We start from the raw sequence: 20,071 nt of genomic DNA, 5'->3' as shown, positions 1-20,071 counted from the left end.
GTATAACTTACCATTTAATGTAAATATATAATTAAATTATCACTTTTTTCCTTTTTTCTTCCCTCTCCCACTCTACCCATTTGAGAAAGCTACCAAATATGTATATTTATATAAAAAACATTTTATTCTTATTCAATTCTATTCTTTATGGACCCTTTGGAGTTTGAAACTGAAGCTTCCAAAAACTAAGGAACATTCTGGCACATTTTTAAAATTAAATACCATACCAAAATCAGAGAAAGAAAAAGATCACAAAATAGACCCATCATACATTTTCATTAATGTTTAAAAGACAAGTTATCTAGTGTTCTGATGGTAGGTGCCTTCTTTCTTCTTAGGCTTGACTGTCTTTCGAGGTTTGGGAGAAAGACTTTTAATCCTGCCTTTTAATAATTTCTATGAAAAAAAGCACACAACTAAATAGGATTTTATCTATGTGGTGATGGTAGAAAATAGTTACCATTTATATAGAGCCTATTATGTGTCATTTTCTAGGTGTTTTGCAAATATTATCTCATTTTATTCTCATAACACCCTGGGAGGTAGGTTCTCTTCTATTTTCCTAGAGGAAGAAAGTTAGGCAAAAGGAGGTTACGTAATTTACCCAAGGTCACATAGCTAGTATGAAGCTCAATTTGATGTATTATATTACCATGATTTTCAAAACTAATTAAAACTCTCCTCAAATCTATAGGTATCAATTTTATCATTCCCATAATTATAGAAGGGAAATCAATAAAATAAAATAAAATTGAAATCAAGAACCGCCCAAAGACTTACAAATAGACCTTGAGTTTACCTTTTCAAAATTTTAATTATAACCATTAGCTAATCCTTAAAAGTTATAATGCTCCCTACAAAATCTCCTCAGTGAGTAAAAAAACCAAATAAATAAAAAGGTAACTTGCCTTTGTGTCTAATCTTTGCTACATTGAAATGTAACAGATCAACTCCCTCCAACAAAAGATGGAAAGCTACAGGGAGCAGTATTGAAAATGGATGGTTCCATTCTAGGGAAACCTTTTAATAGGAAAAAGGAATAAAGTTGTGAGTTTGAACTACTGAAAAAACAAATGATACCCCAGAGTGATAATCAATAAAGCCTTGTAATCTTCCTGAGTTAGGAGTCATATTTGTGAAATTGGAAAAGAGCTTAACAGAAGCAACTTTATTGTATTGGGATGGTTTTAAAATAAGAGGTTTTTAATAACTAAACAAATCACAACAAATGACTGAAAAACAATAAAATGTTTGCATCTCTATTGATATCTATTTATAGATCCATATAAGGATATCTAATATTACTTTTTAGCTACTCTTTACACCAATATATTAGCTCATTTCACTCCTGCTGTTACACAGTAGATATGACTAAGGAACATTCAGACATGGCCTAGAATGATTAGACAGAATTATAAATATTGAACTCTGGGAAGGTGCTATCAGTCTTTTTATGTGTTAAGAAACCCATTTTTTGTTTTTTTGTTTTTTTCAGTGCCCTAGGCTTACTCTAGGTTATATGATGACTGACTATGAGGTTATGTCTTATTTCTTTGTGTCAAAGTATCTTAAGCTGACAGAATAGCCAGAAATGAGGTTTAGAATCAGAGACAGCCTTAGGCAAAATGGTAAAGTAGATAAATTTGTCTTTGGAGACTTTCTTCTTCATTTTGGCATTGTTTCCCAGAATTCACTCCCTATCTTGCTATTCTTTGAATAGTCTGACTCATGACTGTGATGCCCACTAAGCCCAGTCCTTAGTTAAACACTATGCTTCTGCCCGTTCATTCTATCTACCAATATTTAATTATTCATCCCTCTCAATCTTCCCTTTTTTAAAACTCTGATTTAATTTTTTAATTTTGATTCATTTTGTTTTGTTTCATCATTCATTTCACAATAAATACTGCCTTCGTAACATCTTCCAAGTTAAAAAAAGTTAAGAAAAGCCAGCTGTTTGTAGTGATTGCAAAAGATAGAACATGTAATTTCAATTTTCTTTTTCAACATTTTTTAAAAATCAAAAGATGGATGTTTCCCCATTTGCCTACTTTCCTGGACTTCATCATCTCCAGAAACATGTCATTTAACAGGATTAAAAAAAATTCACAAATCTCATTTGATATTCACAGTAACTTTAGAAGTAGCTAGTGCTATTATACACATTTGAGAGAGGAGGAAACTGAAATATATAGAAGTTAAGTGACTTACAGTCACACACTTAGCAAGTGTTCAAGTTTAGATTTGAGCTCAGATTTTCCTGACTCTAGACTATTGATAAATTCAGTCAATTTTTCTATATACTTTTGTGTTTTCTTCTGTTCTTCATCAATATTAAGTTTTTAAATAAAAAAGTGGTAATGCTGAATAATAGAAAACCTTGAAAAACTACTGTAGCTGCTAGCAAACCAAGGAGTTGGGAGGGGGTAATTTATAACTGTTGACACAAACTACTAATTATCAATTAATCAACAAAAATCCACTAATACTTACTAGTTCTTATAGTCAAGAAGACTTATGTGAATCAAATGATATAATATTTGTAGAATACTTAGAGCAGTGTCTGGCATATACAAGTAGTTAATAAACATTTAATACCTTCTTTACCCTTTATCAGTTTTGATTAGAATGCTATCCTGATCGTATAAAGAGGATTAAGAGAGCCAAGATGGTCAAAAGAGCCAGTCAAATCTCCTAATATTTCCCTTCCCTTTAATAATAACTTTAAATAATACCTTAATTGAATTTTGGAGTCACAGAGTCAACAAAATGTCAGTGTGAGATTTTTTTCCAGGTCATCACAACTTCAAAGGTTGTAGGAGAATTCTGTGACACTGGATTTGTGACTGTCCCTGAAAGCACATAGCAGCAACATTAGCAACAAAGATGGATGCTGGAGGCAAATGAGGCAGCAATAGTAGCCTATGTGCTCTCAGTTCAGTGATTGTACGGGGAATTTAAACCCTAACCCAAAATGATTACCCGGAGTCCTATCAAAGTGGCAGCAAAGAGTTAAAATTTAATTCAGTTCTTACAAGAAGCAGGGCAGTTCCTAACTCTCTATGAGAGAGAGAGCAGTAAAAGCCAAATTACAGAAGTTGAAGCAGGGTTAAAAAAAACCCCACAAAAATCACAACCCATTCCTTCTCCTCTTTTTTTCCAACCCTTACAACAACTGGTCAAACTTGATGGTCCAAAGAAAAGGGTGGTGTACTTAAGCTTTCCCAGGAAAGTTAGTCTTTGTTTACATCTTATAAGGTTAGGGTGACATAATTTTTCTAGTTGGAGATCGGGGTTCTCACACTCACCTAATTCTTGAGAAATAGAAACTGAGGCCTATGGCTTAGACTAATTTAACACTATGCTTCTGAAAAGTCAGCACTTTTGCCCCTTACAGTGATGATAAGCAGATCAGGCTACTGATTAAAAAGTGATCATAGGGGACTTTTGTTGACACTGGGTTCAATGGTATTGATTGGCAACTCCATTGTTCATATACAGTTCCAGGTTATAGATCCATGGTAAAGAGGAACATTTGTGGATCAGGGAGCAGGAACCCTGGAGCAGTTCCAAAACAGAGGAGCTCTATTGTTGCAGCTTCAAAGTAACAGGGTTCTTTCCAAGGTAAAGATTAGATTGCAGACCAGGAGAACAGTGATCACTCCTCTCCCCAGACTTCACCATGTTGGAATCATTGACCTCAAATCTAGCTCTGAAAACAGTAACAAGAAAAAGTCTGAAGCTTGACTCAGTGTCACTCCATCCTTACGTGAGCACAGCCCAACATTAACATAAAGTTCAAAGTCAAAAAATAAACTGGAAAATGAGCAAAAAAATAATCAAGCATAAAAGAATTTGACATAAAATGCTACATGGTGGCAGGGAAGATCAAGATAAACTGAGAAGACAGCAATGTGAAAATTATTACAACCAAAACATCAAAGAAAAATGCCAGTTGATCAAAAGCCTTAGAAGAATTCAAGGAAGTGTTTAAGAAAAAAGAGATAAGAATGGTAGAAGAAAAAGTAGGAAAAGAAATGAGAGTGATGGAAATAAATTATGAAAAGAGAATTAAAAGCTTAGTAAAGTAGGTATAAAAATACTGAAGAAAACAATACCTTAAAAAAACAAATATACAAATGAAAAAAATAGGCACAAAAAGTTCATTGAAGAAAAGAATTCCTTAAGTAAAGGTATTGTTTAAAGTTATTATTAAAGGGCAGGGGAAATATTAGGAGATTTGACTGGATTTCTATCTCTTTTGACCATCTTGCCTCTCTTAATCCTCTTTATACGGTCAGGGTAGCATTCCAATCATAATTAATAAAGGGTAAAGAAGGAAATAAATATTTATTAACCACTTGTATATGCCAGATACTTCTCTAAGTATTCTACAAATATACCATTTGTTTCACATAAGTCTTCTTGACTATAAGAACTAGTAAACATTAATGGAGTAAAGGCAGCTCTCCTCCAAACTACTCCAAATACCTTTTAAATAATAACTCAAAACAAATTACAGAGTGACAGAACCCACAAAAATGATTAAGTGAAATAAGCTTCCAGCCCAAGAAAACTTAGAAGATTGATGGGATGGGTCTGCTGCATTGGGGTTAGAAAGGACCCTCAGTGCCGCCCAGGATTCACCAAAGCAAACTGACCCCAGTCATCCAGGACTAGATTGTAGGATGACTAAGTCAATAGCAGCCATGGCAGTTCTCAGACCTCTTAGTACAGGGATTGTCAAAGACTACAAGAAAGGTCAGCAGGAAAACTGCCACACCAGAGGGAGATTGGAGTACAGTGCAGCACAGGCTTCAGCAGGCAGACTCAACCCCAGCAGATCAGGAGCAGGCCTTGGGAACCACTGAGTTGGCTGCAGCAGCTGTGGTAAAGGGGTTAGAGGGAGATTATATCACTGAGTCAGAAATCTATTCCTCTGCCCATATTCACATTTGGGTTGCAATCTGGGATCTCAGTCCCAGGAGCAGAAGCACAACAAAGTTTACTGTCATAGCAGTGCAGGGATTCTCCTCACAGTTTTAGGGCATAAAGAAATGCTTGTGGTCATCTACAGACCAGAACCCAGACTGGACAGAGTAGTCATAACCTCTCATCAGATCTTGAAAGAATTGAGAATATGCAGGTCCCTAGAAGTGTCTTTGAAAGCAGCTGCAAAACCCCTCAAAAGCTTAGACACTGCCACTCCACCCTGAAGCAGAGCTCAATCTTTCCAAAGAGTTAAAATCAAGTCATAGGCTGGGGAAATGAATGGACAACAGAAGAAAAAAATCTGATCATGGAATTACTATGGTCATAAGGAAGATCAAAATACACACTCAGAAGAAGCTAACAAAGTCAAAGCTTTTATATCCAAAGCTTCCAAGAAAAATATTAATTGATCTCAAGTCATGGAAATGTTCAAAAAGAATTTTGAAAATCAAGTAAGAGAGGTAGAGGAAAAATTGGAAAGAAAAATGAGAGTGCTAGGGAAAAATCATGAAAAATCATTCATACAGTTCATACTGTCAAGGGAAAAGATGACTGTTGAACAAAATAGAGGACTTCCAAAATTTCCAGACAAAATGATTAGATTTGAATAGAGAATTCAATAGTCAAATACAAAACTCAAGAGATACATTAAAAAGTAAAGGAAAAAAGAAAGGAAGGAAAAAAAACAATACAAATGTTAGTCAAGACTATGAAATTTCTACAACTTTAAAGTGGAAGATATAATATAACTTATAACTCTTGAGAATTGTACTCCTCTTAGGATAATTAAAGGGTCAAATATAATTGAAAAGATTGGACTTAGAGGATATGAATATAGTTCTGTTTTCTCTCTCCATTGAAGAGGTCCATGATGACATTACTAGGTTTGAGACAAAAAGCCCTGAAGAAAAGTAAGGGTGTTTTCTCTAAACTTAAGTGTGACAATTACCTTTGACCTACTTTAACTGTGCTGTGCTCACAAACTTGACACTTTTTCTGATGAGGTCTTGATAAGGGTGGTCCTGAGTCAGTGTCTCTCTTAGTTTACAATCAATTGTAAAGTTCTTGAGTGAGACCTTCAGAGTTTCCAGTACTTAGAAGAGATTCTTATAGTTAATTAAATCAGGGTTGGACTTAATCCATACTTTACTTAACAAAGGGTTAAGTACCCTGGGTGGGGAGGGGGCGGGGAACGTGAGAGAAATTATGCTTCCAGGAAAGGGGACGCATAGTTCATGAAATTATTTGATTTTGGCTCATGAGGATTGTGTCCTTGGAAGGTACATGAAAAGAGGGTAAGGTGAAAAATGATTAGAGTTTGATATGATTCAAGACTCTTGAAAAGTGTACTTCTAATGAGACAGGATAGGTACTTAGTGACTTTGAGGAAATGCTGCTTATCCAACAAATCAAGCAATCAATCAATCTGTGATGGTAGTTTGATAACACTTTGAGTTTATCAAGCAACCAATTAATCAAGCTGTGATTGATGATACCTGATTAACCAGAGGGATGAATACCACCAGGTGAAGAACCACAAAGAGCTATAATTTTAGAGGGAAAGAAGGGAGGATGTGAATCCAAGTAAATTCTATTTGAAAGATTTGGCCCAGAGAGGGAATAAGATCATTCCCACTCCTACTCCACAGGGGTGGGGGTGGGGGGCAGAAGAAGAGAAAAATAAAGATAAGGGAAGAAGTTAAGAAAAGTTAAAGGGGGGGAGGAGTTAACATTTGTTGAGGAAGAATAAAAGGAAAGAGAACAATGTAAATGGGGAAAGATAGTATGGAGGGAAATACAGAATTATTAATTTTTGTTTTAGCTTTATGAGGCAAAGTGTTTTTTTAAGATTTTATTTATTTTGAGTTTTACAATTTTTTCCCGAATCTCACTTCCCTCCTCCCCACAGAAGGCAATTTGTCTGTCTTTACATTGTTTCTGTGTTGTACATTGATCCAAATTGAGTGTGGTGAGAGAGAAATCACATCCCCAAAAGAAAAAACAGAATTAGTTATCTTTACTGTAAATGTGAATGGGATGGAATGTCCCATAAAATGGGAGCAGATAGCAGAATGGATTAAAAACCAGAATCCAGCAATATGTTGCTTACAAGAAATACATTTCAAGCAAAGTGATACAAACAGGGTAAAGGTAAAAGAATGGAGCAAAACATCTTGTGCTTCAGAAGTAAAAAAAAAAACCAGGGTTTTTGCAAGGCAAATGGGTTTAAGTGGCTTGCCCAAGGCCACACAGCTAGGTAGTTATTAAGTGTCTGAGACCGGATTTGAACCCAGGTACTCCTGACTCCAAGGCCAGTGCTTTATCCACTGAGCTACCTAGCTGCCCCTGTAATCTTAATCTCAAATAAAGTAAAAGCAAAAATAGATCTCATTAAAGGAATAAGAATATATCTTTTTAAATGACACCATAGCTAATGAAGCTATATCATTATTAAATATGTATGCCCCTAATGGTATAGCTTCCAAATTCCTAGAGGAAAAGCTAAGTGAATTACAAGGAGACATAGATAAAAAAATCTTTAATAATAAGGGAACCTCAATTTCCCTCTTTCAGAACTAGATAAATCTAACCATAAAATAAACAAGAAGGAAGTTAAGAAGGTTAGTGAAATCTTAGAAAAGTTAGATATGATAGACCTCTGGAGAAAACAAGAGCGATAGAAAAGAATATATCTTTTTTTCTTGGCAGTATACAACACCTATACCAAAATTGTTCATGTACTAGGGCATAAAGTCCTTATAATCAAATTCAGAAAGACAAAAATAATAAATGCATACTTCACACAAACCATGATACAATAAAAATTACATGTAATAAAGTGTCATACAAAGATAAACCAAAAACTAATTGGAAACTGAATAACTTAATTTTAAAAAATGAGTAGATCAAATAGCAAATACTAGAAATAACAATAATTATATCCAAGAAAATGATAATAATGAGACATCATACCAAAATTTATGGAATGCAGCCAAGGAAGTTTTGAGGAGAAACATTATATCTCTAAATACTTACATGAATAAAATAGAGAAAAAGATCAGTGAATTGGTTATGCAACTAAAAATGCTAGAAAAAGAACTAATTAAAACCCCTAATTAAATATCAAATTAAAAATTCTGAAAATCAAGGAAGAGATTAATAAAATTGAAAGAAGAGAAAACTATTGATTTAATAAAACTGAGTTTGTTTTCATTTTAAAAATCCAATAAAATAGATAAATCTTTGGTTAATCTGATAAAAAAAAAGATAAGCAAATTATCAGCATCAAAAATAAAAAGGGCGGGGCAGCTAGGTGACATAGTGGATAAAGCACCAGCCTTGGAGTCAGGAGTACCTGGGTTCACATCTGGTCTCAGACACTTAATAATTACCTAGCTGTATGGCCTTGGGCAAGCCACTTAACCCCATTTGCCTTGAAAAAAACCTAAAAAAATTAAAAATTAAAAAATAAAAAGGGTGAACTAACCACCAATGAGGAATAAATTAAAGAGTTAATTCAGAGCTACTTTACCAAACTGTAGGCCAATAAATTGGATAACCTGAATGAAATGGATGAATATTTACAAAAATACAAACTGCCCAGATTAACAGAAGAGGAAATAACATACTTAAATTACCCCATTTCAGAAAACGAAATTGAAGAAGCCATCAAGGTCCATAAGGATTTACAAGTGAATTCTACCAAACATCTAAGGAACAATTAATTTCTATTCTACTTAAACTATTAAAAAACTAGGAAAAGAAGGAGTTCTGTCAAATTCCTTTTATGATAACAACATGGTGCTCTTATCTAAACCAGGAAGAACCAGAACAAAGAAAATTATAGCCCAATCTCCCTAAGGAACATTGATGCAAAAATCTTAACTATAATTTTAGCAATGAGATTACAGCAAGCTATTACTAGGATAATGTACCATGATCAGGTTGGATTTTTACCAGGTAGGCAGGAATGGTTAAATATTAGGTAAATACTCAACATAATTGAGCATATCAATAGCAAAACCAACAGAAATAATATGATTATCTCAATAGATTCTGAAAAAGTCTTTGATAAATTGCAACACTCATTCCTATTAACAACTCTAGAAAATTTAGGAATAAATGGAGTTTTCTTTAAAATACTGAGCATGACTTCTGGCCAAGATGGCGGAGAGAAGACAGGCACAATTCTAAAGTCTCCTGATCTCTTCCCCATCTATCACATGAAACAAACCTCTTAAAAGAAATCCGACCCACAAAACCCAGAAAGAAAAGCCAGGAGAAAGAACATCTACCTTGAGATTTGTCTCCTGTAGCAGCTTTGGCCGAATTCAGGCAGGTGAGTCTGAGCCCAAAGGGAGGATTAGCCCCAGACCAACCAGATTAACAGCTGAATTAGAACCTGGACTCTGAGGGCCTGAGAGCTGGACCTGCTGGACTAGAGGTGGGGCTGGACCACGGGGGCGTGAGTCTGCGGGGGAGCAGAGGCGCTGGTGTTGGAGCTGTCCCCCAGGAGATCCCAGACAGGGCTGGGGGGGGGGAGAGTTCTGGAGCAACAAGGCTTCTGACACCATCCCTGGGCTCCTCTGGTCTAAGTCCCATTACAAGTCAGACTTGTTCCCTAACAAACAAATGCAAACTACTTCTGCCTCAGGTCCAGGGGTGTGAGCAGAAGAACCAGCCCAGCTGAGGAATGACCTTAGTCCAGGGTAAAGCCCACCATTGATTGAAGGCAAAAGAATTCAATAGCTCCAACTCCTCCCTTCAAGGAAAGGGAGAAGGCCTCAACCAAGGTCACAGACACTCCAAAGAAAGCAACCAGCACCTCCTATTGGCCAACCAGAGAAACTGCACTCAGTAAGTTAAGCCTTCAGCGATCCCAAGCCCCTGTGAACCAGGCCATCCCCAACTCAGGTCTTAGCAAAATGAAGAAGTGTCAGCAGAAAGGCTGATCCATAGAAAAATTCTTGGAAGGGAAAGACCCTAACTCAGAGACCTGGAACCTCTGAGGAGAATACAATCTGGTCTTCAGCACAGAAAGACGTCCTTGAGGAAATAAGGAAGGAGTTTAAAAATCAACTGGAAAATTTGGGTGAGACAATTAATACTTTGCAAAAGAAAACAAAACCTTAGAAAGTACAACTGGACAAATACAAAATGAGAATAAATCTCTCAGATCTTCAAATGGGCAAATTCAAAAAGAAATTCATTCTCTCAAAACCTCAATTGGTCAAATGGAAAGCTCTTTCAAAAGTAGAATTGACCAATTGGAAAAGGAGTTGCAAAAGGTTAATGAAGAAAACTCCTCCCCCCAAAAAAGAATGGCGTCTACAGAAACTAATGACTCCATGAGACAGCAAGAGTCAGTTAAACAAAATCAAAAAAATAGAAAAAATACAAGCAAATATAAAATACCTCATCAACAAAACCACTAACCTCGAGAATAGATCGAGGAGGGGTAACCTGAAAATTATAGGACTTCCTGAAAACATTGAAGAGAAAAAAAGCCTGGATTTAATATTACAGGATCTAGTGATGGAAAAGTGCCCTGATATCATAGAATCGGAAGGCAAAAGAGTTATTGAAAGAGTACATCGATACCTACCAGAAAAAGATCCTAAAATGAAAACACCAAGGGATGTTGTGCCCAAACTCCAGAACTATCAGATAAAAGAGAAAATCCTGCAAGCAGCCAGAAAGAAACAATTTAAATATCAAGGAGCCACAGTAAGGATCATGCAGGACCTGGCTGCATCAACATTAAGGGATGGAAGGGCCTGGAATGAGATTTTTCAAAGAGCAAGGGAGCTTGGAATGCAGACAAGAATCTACTTTCCCACAAAGCTGGGCCTTCTCTTCCAGGTAAAAAGATGGACATTTAATGAAATGGAATAATTCCAAAAATTTCTGATGAAAAGACCAGAGCTAAACAGAAAATTTGGACATCAAACAGGAGGTTCAAGGGGGGGCGATAAAAGGAAAAAAAAATGCAATCCAGTAAGTTGAAACTGGCTATATCCTAGCGTGGGGGTGGGGGGAGATTCTCATAAATCTTTAGAATTGTAACTCTAACAGAGAGAATATACCTAGCCAAAAATGATGGACATTTATGACCTATCCATGAGAATGTTATCTAAAGAGATGTAACTGGCTTTAACCCCACTTGGGAGAAAGACCCTAATAACTCTCAGGAATTTTGACTCTATTCAGTAGAAAATACTGAATTAGAAGGGACAGACACTCAGAATTCTCTATGACTTAGATAGAATGATCTAAAAACCACTACCTCCTTAAAAAGGGGAAGAGGAAAGAGACTGGAGGAGGGAGGGGAGTGAATGGGGTAAATCTCATTACACTAAGAGGTACAAAAAACCTATGGTAATAGAGGGGAAGAAGGGAGCAGAGCAGAAACACCTGAATCTTCTTCTTATCAGACTTGACTTAAAGTCAACCTACACATACTCAGTTAACTTATAAAACATCTAAACTTTCAAGTATTAAAAGGGGAAAAGGGGAGGGGAAGGGGGGATGGAGAAAGGGAAGGGGAGGGGGAGGAAAAAAGGGGAAATAACAAAAGGAAGGGAAGGGAAAAGGGAAAAAGGGAAAGGGGAAAGAAAGGGGAGGGTGTGATATAGGAGGGCAAACACACTGAAGGGGGTGGTATTCAGAAACAAAATACTGGGGAATATGAATAAAGGGGGGAGAAAGGGGGGAAAAATAAAATGGAGGGAAGATAGCCCAGAGGGCAATAAAGAATTAGTAATCATAACCTTGAATGTGAATGGGATGAACTCTCCCTTAAAATATAAGTGAATAGCAGAGTGGATTAAAAACCAGAATCCTACAATATGCTGCTTACAAGAAAGTCATTTGAAGCAGAGAGATACATATAGAGTAAAGGTAAAAGCTTGGAGCAAAATATATTTTGCTTCAGCTGAAGTAAAAAAGCAGGGTTAGCAATGCTTATCTCAGACAAAGCAGCAGCAAAAATAGATAGCTTTAAAAGAGATAAGGAAGGAAGCTTTATCCTCCTAAAAGGTACCATAGACAACAAAGTCATTTCAATATTGAATATATGTGCACCCAGTGAGACAGCACCCAAATTCTTAGAGGAGAAGCTGAAAGAACTACAGGAAGACATAGACAGCAAAACTCTACTAGTGGGAGACCTCAACCTCCCACTATCAGATCTAGATAAATCAAATCATAAAATAAACAAGAAAGAAGTTAAGGAGGTAAATAGATTGTTAGAAAAATTAGATATGGTAGACTTATGGAGGAAACTGAATGGGGATAGAAAGGAATATACCTTTTTTCTCTGCAGTACATGGAACTTATACAAAATTGACCATGTACTAGGACATAAAAACTTAATGATCAACTGCAGAAAGGCAGAAATAGTGAATATGTCTTTCTCATATCACAATAAAATAAAAGTGATATGTAATACTGGGCCAAGGAGATATAGACCCAGAACACATTGGAAACTGAATATCCTCATTTTAAAAAATGAGTGGACCAAAAACAAATTATAGAAAGAATTAACCATTTTATCCTAGATAATGATAATAATGAAACAACATACCAAAACCTATGGGATTCATTCAAAGAGACTCTCAGGGGATATATTATAGCTCTAAATGCTTACATGAATAAATTGGAGAAAGAGGAAATCAATAAACAAAACATGCAGCTAAAAAAATTAGAGAAAGAACAAATCAAAAATACCCAATTAAATACTAAATTAGAAATTCTAAAAATTAAAGAAGAAATTAATAAAAATCGAATGCAAGAAAAGTATTGAATTAATATATAAAACCGAAAGTTGGTATTATGAAAAAACCAATAAAATTGATAAACCTCTGGTCAATTTGATTAAAAAAAATAAAGAAGAAAATCAAATTGCTAGTATCATAAATGAAAAAGGTGAACTCACCACCAATGAGGAGGAAATTAAAGTAATAATTTGAAATTATTTTGCCCAACTCTATGTCAATAAATTTGATAATCTAAGTGAAATGCATGAATATTTACAAAAATATAAGTTGCCCACGTTAAATGAAGAAGAGATTAAATACCTAAACAACCCTATCTCAGAAAAAAGAAATTCAACAAGAAATGGTTGAACAAGTTATGGTACTTGTATATTGTATATGGTATATATATATATATATATATATATATATATATATATATATATATATATTATATATTATATATATATGGTATATTATGAAATAAAATTGTTTCTGATGCTGAGTAAAAGGAGCTAAACCAAGAGAACAATGTACATATTAACAACATTGTGAGATAATCAATCTTGATGGAAGCAGCTGCTCTCAGCAGTTCAGAGAGCTAGAACAGTTATATTAGACCACCTATGGACAATGCTATCCCCATCCAGAGGAAGAAAAACAAAACAAAATAAAACCAAAAATAAATCCTTCAGAATCTTATGAACACTACATTCATTTTTTTCAAAACTATCTCTTATTTATTCTTCTTTTAATACTAATTCCTCATACTGAAAATGATTAATCAGTAAACATGTTTAACACAAGTGTCGTTGACCAAGATTGTTGCCTATATAGTCCAAGCCTTGCCTAAGCAGAGGTTTATTCCCCCCTTGGTGACCAGGTTCTGACTTTGTTCCCAATCCAATCCTGTCTTTTGCCCTGGTGTTGCCAGGGTTCAGACTTTGTTTGGGATTGGGACCCTCCTTGCTAGCTAGGACCTCTGCTGTTTTCAAGCTGCTGGGACCTGGACTGAACTATGGCTAAAAGCATTCCATTGGCTTTCCTACTCTCCCGCCTCCTGGGCTTTACTTCCCTTTTCCCCTCAAGATACAGACCTTCATTGAAGATCCTCCACAATGTTTACCATGAAAACTTCTTTGGATCTTTTCTTTTTCTTGGTGGGATCTGTAGCTTGAATGTCAGTGCAGAGGTTTCATTTATTTTTGGTAGGGAAAAGCTCCAGGAGCATGTTAGTGTCATACCACCATCTTGGCTCTGTCCCATAAATCAAACACAAATGTTACAAAGTTATGTACAATATTAACATGACTGTTCACCACTGAGAGGAGGGGGTGAGAAGGGAGAGTGGAAGGAAATTTTGTAACTTAAATATATATATGCATATGGATGAATGTGGGAAAAGTTTCATAACATATATTTGGGAAAAAATATTTAAAAAATTAAAAAAAAAAGAAATAGCTTTTGCAATGGAGTGGAAGAAGGGGAGGTGAGGAGGAATGAATGAATCTAACTCTCACTGGAATTGACTCAGAAAGGAAATAACATACATACTCAATTGGTTATAGAAATCTATCTTACCCTAGAAGAAAGTTGAAAAGGAAAGGGATGAGAGAAAGTGTGGGGGGAGAGTAGATCATAAATGGGAGGGAAAATTATGGGAGGGGGGCAATCAGATGCAAAACACTTTTGAGGATGGATAGGATGAAAGGAGAGAGACAGAATAGAATAAATTGGGGTGGGAAAATAGGGTGGAGGGAAATACAGTTAGCAATAGTAACTGTGGGAGAAAAAAAAATGTAAAGCAAGTTTCTCTGATAAAAACCTCATTTCTGAAACATAGAGAACTGGGCCAAATTTATAAAAAAAAATAAGAATTATTCCCCAAGTGATAAATAATCAAAAGAAATAAGAGTTTTCAGATGAGTTTTATCAATGCTATTCAAAGTCATAAGTTAAAAAAATTCTAATTCACTACTAATTGGAGAAATGCAAATTAGAATAATTCTGAAGTAATTCTGAAATAAATCTTATAACATTGGATTGATTAATAGGCCAAAAACATGATAAATGTTGGAGAGAATGTAAGGGAAATGAGATATTAATGCAAAAATAAAATATAATACAATATAAAATAAAGGTGTTGTGAAACGATTCAATCATTCTGAAGAGCAATTTGGAATTATGCCCAAAGGGCTGTAAAACCTTGCATACCTTTGACCTAGCAATGCTACTATTAGGACTATATTTCAGAAGAGCTTTTAAAAAAAGAAAGGAAAATGATTTATATATGTAAGGATATGTGTAGTAAGCTCTTTTCCGGTGGCAGGGAGTTGGAGATTACTGGTATGCCCATCTGTTGGGGAATGACTGAACAAATTGTGGTATGTGTGTAAGATAAACTGTTATTCTGTTAAAAGAAAGGAAGAACATGGTGCTTTTATTAAAAAAAAAATACTTATGGGGAGGCTAGGTGGCCCAGTGGATAGAGCATTGGCCCTGGAGTCAGGAATACCTGAGTTCAAATCCAGCCTCAGGCTCTTAATTACCTAGCTGTGTGGCCTTGGGCAATCCACTTAACCCCATTGCCTTGCAAAAACTAAAAAAAAAAAAAAAAAAAAAAAAAAAAAAAACCTTACATAAGTAGATGTAAAGGGAAATATACTATATAGAAAGTAACAGTCATTCTGATTAGTTGTGAGTGACTTACCCTTTCTCAGCAATGTTGTGATCCAAGAAAACTCTGAAGGACTTAGATAAAAAAATACTATGCATCCCAAAGATGGAGTTGATGGTGTCTAAATACTGATTGAAACAAACATTTTTTAAACTTTATTTTTTATGAGGTTTGTCTTTTTTTTGTGAAGAGGAGTTATATTTACTTTTGTAACATGACTATTGTGGTAATATTTTTCATGATTACACATTTTTAACCTATATCAAATAATGTGCTTTCTTAATGAGGGGGATTAGGATGGGAAGAAGGGAGAGAATTTGGAACTCAACGTTTTAAAAGTGAATGATAAATCTTGTTTTTGCATGAAACCAGGGAAAAAATAAAGACAAAGTAGAGCAAGAAATTATCAAGAAAAAATACCCTGACATCTTAGATCCAGAGAATGAAAAAGAAATAGAAAGAATCCATCAATCACTTCCAAAAGGAAGGAAGGAAGGAAGGAAGGAAGGAAGGAAGGAAGGAAGGAAGGAAGGAAGGGAAGGAGGGAGGAGGGAAAGAAGAAAGGAAGGCAGAAAGAAGGAAAGAAGAAGGAAAGAGAAATGGAGAGAAAAAAGGAAAAAAGGAAGGAAATAAAGACAGAAAGAAGGAAAGAAGAAAGAAAAGTAAAGAAGGAAATTAAGGAAGGAAGGAAGGAAGGGAAAGAAATAAGGAAGGAAAAACAAATTAACTTCCAGAATAGTCACTATGAATATATAGGATTCAGGAAACAAGTGAGAACCTCAAGTGAAGTAAGATATAGATGCAAAATGAATCTGAAAAGGGAACTTGGAGGCAAGATCATGGAGGAGGTCTTAATTGCAAAATTAGTAAGTTTATGTTGTTACTTTAGGAGAATGGAGAATTCCTGAAGGTTTTTTGAACAAAGAAGTTTCATTATTAAACATGTATGTAAATAGTATTATTTTGTCAAATATATGAAGGTTAGGCCAAAGAAGAGAGTGGAAATAGGGAAGACATCTATGACATTGTTTCAAAATGTGTCAAGATTTGTGTCAAATTTGAATGATTGCAATGTTTTTAGAGATGTAAAAGTCTGAGGGATGGTGTAGAAGTAGAATCAGTAGGATTTGATAATTATTGCTCCTTTTCCTTCTTCCTAAGCTGACACATTCAAATGACTCAGAGGTTTTGACCTTGAATGACTAGCAAGATAGTTGGACTATTAATAAAATTAAGGAAGTTAGAAGCTTGAGGAGCTGAAGTGAAAAAGTGGTATCAGTGAGAATCCATTTGATTTAAGATAGTATCAGTTTACAATAGGTCAGTCCACTACTGCCTCATTATTTATCCAAAAATACTCTCTGACCTGAGAATAATAAAACAAGCTTTTGAGGAGATTCAGAGTTAAAGAAGGCTTAATAGGTAAAATATAGTATAAAGGAAGGATTAGTGGAGCAAGGGAATTAAATATATCCTTGAGGCTTCTGTTCTAAAGCAACCAATCAGGGGATGCAGCTAGTACAAGGAATCAAAATGTACAGAAAAGGGCCAAGGGACAAAGTGAATTGGGAAGGGCTAAGTAGCAGACATTTTGATGAAGGCAAAGTTCCTTTTCATTGGTTATCTGGAGAGAGGTGGAAGGTAAGGCAATTGTGGGAAGAGGAAAAAAGCATCTCTCTTAAGATATCAAAGTTGGAGCAATGCTATGTGATGCTGAGGTACAAGATGTTTGTTATTGGGTGATGCCAATGGAGTGGAGAAAAGGATTCAATGCAACTGTATTCCTTTTAAATAATTACATGACAGCAAATGATTTAAAAAATCTCTAGAAGAAAAAATAAATTATGGGATTGAGAATTTATATTAAAAACATAAAACAAAAAGTTTTTAAATAGTGATTTATCATAAATTGATAGTTTGAGAGTTAAAAATCAAAATGTGATTGGTGAGGAAAACATAATTTTTTTATGTTTTTAAAGTATTCACATAATTGTGAAAAGCTTAATTTTTTTGAAAGTTGAGATGATGATCTGGGTATCAGAACTTTTACATTACCACAGATATTATCAAAATGTTTTATGATGTAACACAAAACCAATAGTTAAATTTTGTTATATCCTATTCAAAAAGTTTACCCTGAATTATCTGATTGAAGAACAAGTCAAGTTGCAATATACCATATGTTATCTTATTCCTAGAAAATTATAGAAAATATGTTCCTTTATCCTTTCATATTTGCTAAGATGAGTAATAATGCCATCTTTGGCAAAGCAAAGAATACTATTAAAAGTTTCATTTTATGAAAAGGGAATGATAAGGAAAAAAAGAGAAGCATAAAATATACATATATATATATATATATATATATATATTCTGAAACAAATTGTCCCTTAACTATGCAAATAATATTATAAAATATGTTGTAGTCATAAGGGCAATGAATTTGAACTTCAGGGTTCAATGGTTAAGTTCTGTTTTATTATTTAATATATATGTGAGCTTGGGTAAATGCATTCATCTCTTTGAGTGTTCCTTTACTCATCTGGAAAAATCAAGGATTTGGACTATCATTCAAGAAAGACTGATTAACTACAATGTGTCAGATATTGTGCTGTTTGTATCTGCTAAATCTGTCTACAACTAATATGCACATATTTGTTTGCATAAGATTTCCCCCATTAAAATACTCTTTAAGGACAGGGCTTGTTTTGGTCTTCCTTTGTATTCCTAAGATGTAGCACATTGCTTAGCATATAGCAAGGGTTTTATAAATGCTTGTTAACTTGTGATGAGGTGAGATTTGAAGGAAATTAAGTCTTCTCAGAGGATTGCTAAATGGATAGAGTTCAAAGCCTTTAGTCAGGAAGACTCAGTTTCCTGAGTTCAAATCTGTTCTCAGATTCTTAACAACTAAATGATGCTGGGGAATTGACTGCCTCAGTTTTCTCTTTTGTAAAATGAAAAGGAAGAGGAAATGATGAATCATTCCAGTACCTGTACCAAGAAAATCCCAAATGGTTTCAAGAAGTGTCAGTCAAGACTCAAAAATGACTGAATAGCAATGACAGGACTTCTAAAATATGAAGAGGGAATATATTTTAGGTAAAGAAGATAGTTTGAGGGGGTGGCTAGGTGGCACAGTGGATAAAGCACCAGCCCTGGAGTCATGAGTACCTGGGTTCAAATCTGATCTCAGATACTTAAAAATTACCTAGCTGTGTGGCCTTGGGTAAGCCACTTAACCCCATTTGCCTTGCAAAAACCTAAAAAAAAATAGTTTGAGGAGAAACACAGAAATGAAACATTAAGAGTCATTTATGAGGAAAAGTCAGTGATTAGAAAGAAGTTTGAAAAGAAAAAATGTATACTAAGGTTGCAGGCAGCTCGATCAGGCACATGGAGCTGAGTTGAAAGGTCTTTTGATGTCAAACAAGAAAATTTGTATTTGACCCTAAAAGTAATAAGAACCACTGATGTTTATTAAGGAGTAGGTGGCTTATTTTTTAGGATACTCATTTTCATATGTGGAAGTATGATTAAATAGTATAGACTAGAGGTAGATAGATCAATTAGAAGGCTATTACAAAAACCTAGGTGATGACGGTTTGAACAAGGAAGTTGTTCATACGCATAGAGAAAAAGGGGCAGATTGGAAACAAAGGGTAAAAAAAAATCAATCCTATTGTCAAGATTATGATACTACCAATTCCAGTCTTTAATTTCATTTAATTCCATTTACCCTTAATTTTTTGCTATTTTTCATTGTGCAGTAGATATTCATCAACAAACACAACTATTTCAATATACAAAGAACATAAAAGAGGTTTAAATAAGAAACCATAATCATGTTTTCAATTGTGATTGACTCATGATATCATTTTGTGTTTTCTTAGCAAAGAAGACTGGAGTGATTTGTCATTTTTTTTCTCCAGCTCATTTTACAGATGAGAAAAATGAGACAAACAGAGTGTCTAAGGCTGAACTTGAATTCAGATCTTTCTGACCCTGGGTCCAGTGCATTATCCACTGTACCATTTAGCTTCCCACAAACATGTTTTACATACAGTTTATTTGAAGAAGTGTGTATTTGTGTATGTTTGTGTGTATGTGTGTGTGTGTGTGTGTGTGTGTGTGTGTATGTGTTTGTGTATACATGGGGAGGGTATAAAGTAGCATAGTGAATAGAGCACTGATCCTGACTTCAAATTTGACCTCAGACACTTCTAGCTGTGTGACTGTGGGCAAGTCATTTAACCCTAATTGCCTCAACCAAGTTCATCTCCAGTTGTCCAGATTCATATCTGGTTGATGGATCCAAATGACTCCAGAGGAGAAGTAAGACTGGTGACTCAGTACAGCATCACCTCACTCAAATCCAATTCACTTGTTTCTCATTGTCTCAGCTCCCTGTTGTCAAAGTATTCTTTGAGAATGAAGGAATAAACCCCCCAAAAAAACCAAAATGTAAACATATCTGTTACATTTACAAGGTTATAACAGACTGCATTTTTGTTCCCTTCCACAGTTTTTTCACCTCTATGTTTTTTGCAAATTTACATCAGAAGCAAAGAATATTTTATTATGAGACCTGAAGTCATTGCATAACGTATATTATTTCATATACCACTTTTAAAAAGTTGCTTTCTAA

The sequence above is a fragment of the Macrotis lagotis genome, chromosome 7 (assembly GCF_037893015.1).
Source record: "Macrotis lagotis isolate mMagLag1 chromosome 7, bilby.v1.9.chrom.fasta, whole genome shotgun sequence".
Taxonomy (NCBI): domain Eukaryota; kingdom Metazoa; phylum Chordata; class Mammalia; order Peramelemorphia; family Peramelidae; genus Macrotis; species Macrotis lagotis.
The sequence above is the reverse complement of the archived record's forward strand: the minus strand, read 5'-3'. Positions refer to the sequence as shown.